The sequence below is a fragment of the Nannospalax galili genome, unplaced genomic scaffold, assembly GCF_000622305.1.
Source record: "Nannospalax galili isolate Female #2095 unplaced genomic scaffold, S.galili_v1.0 scaffold4530, whole genome shotgun sequence".
NCBI classification, from domain to species: Eukaryota; Metazoa; Chordata; class Mammalia; order Rodentia; family Spalacidae; genus Nannospalax; species Nannospalax galili.
In genome coordinates, this window is record NW_008328208.1 from 69,267 (window position 1) to 71,236 (window position 1,970).

Here is a 1,970-nt window from a genome sequence, read left to right on the forward strand (position 1 = left end):
TAAAGACCAATGTAATAAACTAGAAAGTCCAGAAATAAGTCCTTAAACGTGATCAAATTATTTTCAACATGTTCCAAGAGCATTCGGCAGAAAAGGGCAATGTTTTCATAAAACAGTGTTGAAAAATTGATATCTACCAGCAAAGGACTGTGGTAAAGTCCTTACATCACAAAAGAAATATTTAAATGGATCAAAGACCAGACTCTAAGAGCTAAAACTTAGAAGAAAATTGAGGAAAGCTTTAAAACATTAGATTTGGCAATAATTTCTTGGATATGATATCAAAATCACAAGCAACAAAAGAAAAAATACATACATGTGATTACACCAAAATTGAATAATTTTATGTGCTTTTTCTTAATTTTTATTTATTATTATTTTATGTGTATGTATGTATTGTCTGCATGTATGTAAGTGCGCCCATGTCATGCAATGCTTGCAGACATCAGAAGAGGGTATTGGACCTCTGGAACTGTAGTTACAGATGGTTATTAGCCACCATGCAGGTACTGGGAACCAAACTTGGATCCAGTGTAAAAGGAGCCAGTGTTCTTGACCATTGAGCCATCCCTCCAGTCCCAGGACCATGAACTTACATACCCACAGTTGCACATTCTTTGGTCTTCCCTTGCCCGAGAACATATTATATGGGATATGCTAGTGGACTAAATGTCCTGTAGACCTTTCTAGAAGGAGGAATCACATTGTAGGAAAGGGAAATCTATGTACAGAACATATGGCATTTTGATTCAAATAAATCACTGATTCTTCCAAAATGGAAATGTTCCATTGGAATTAAACTGCCATCATGTGGCCAATTGAGTCGTTTTGGAAAGGACTCAATCAGGACTTGATAATGGAACTCATTCTTGTTATAAATTAGGTATTCATCAGTATAAGCTGAATCCATTAGGCTCAGCCAATGTGAGCACCAAGTGATAATCCTAAACTTATCCTCTACCTACCTTCATGTGGCTCTATTTTTGAGCTCTTGTGCCAGCAGTAGGTAATACTGATGACAGAGGATGATTAATTTCAGGAAGCAGGTACTTTTGTCTGAATACTTATTTAGTACTTTTCTGTCTATAGTCATTGTGCTGTATAAGTTCCTTTACCATTTTTAATGAAGGCAGACAGAGGTGATTCTTATATAATATTTAGAATTCTGCTCAGGACATGGGCTTAATAAATATTGTGCTGCTGTTATTTTTACAATGCAATATATAAGGTTCCCTCAACTATTCCCCACATTATAAGAAGTTTCATGCTTCTGTAGTAATGGGAGGACACAAACTCCTGCCTGTCACTGATAGTCTCTTTTATAATGGACACAGGAATATGAAGAGTAGCAGTTCTATAATCAATAAAATATGTTTACCACTTCACAAATTCAAGTATACCTGCTATCTTACATAGAGCTAGAGAGTAAATTTCACACTCTTTAGAATGGGGTTTAAATTTTTCAAAAATTTGCAAGTAGTCTCACTGATATTATCCAAGTGTGATGCTTCTTTCCTAAAACTATATTTCCATGGCTTTACATATCTGATAAATGACATTTTTCCACAACTTTAAAAAAGCTGCTTTTATATTTACCTAATGAAATTCTTAAATTTTAAAAGAGAGTTTGATTTAGAGAGAAGGAAAGATCATTGCTAAATATGTTTAATTTAAATAAAGCAGAGAAACAGAATAGTGATTGAAAAGGGTAAGTTATTGTAAAATTTATATGTGTGATTATGTTATTGGTTGAATGCTATTTGAGGGAAAATGATACCTTAGGATAACATCAAAGAAAAAGGAGAGAGTATTACCAAAAGAATAGGAAATGGAGAATCATTTTGTTCTTATGAACATGACACTGGAGGCAAATGCTTTCATTGAAATTATAGCTAGGCATTTTACTACCTGTGACACATTGTAAACTTAAATATATATATTTATATATATATATATATCTACATAATTTT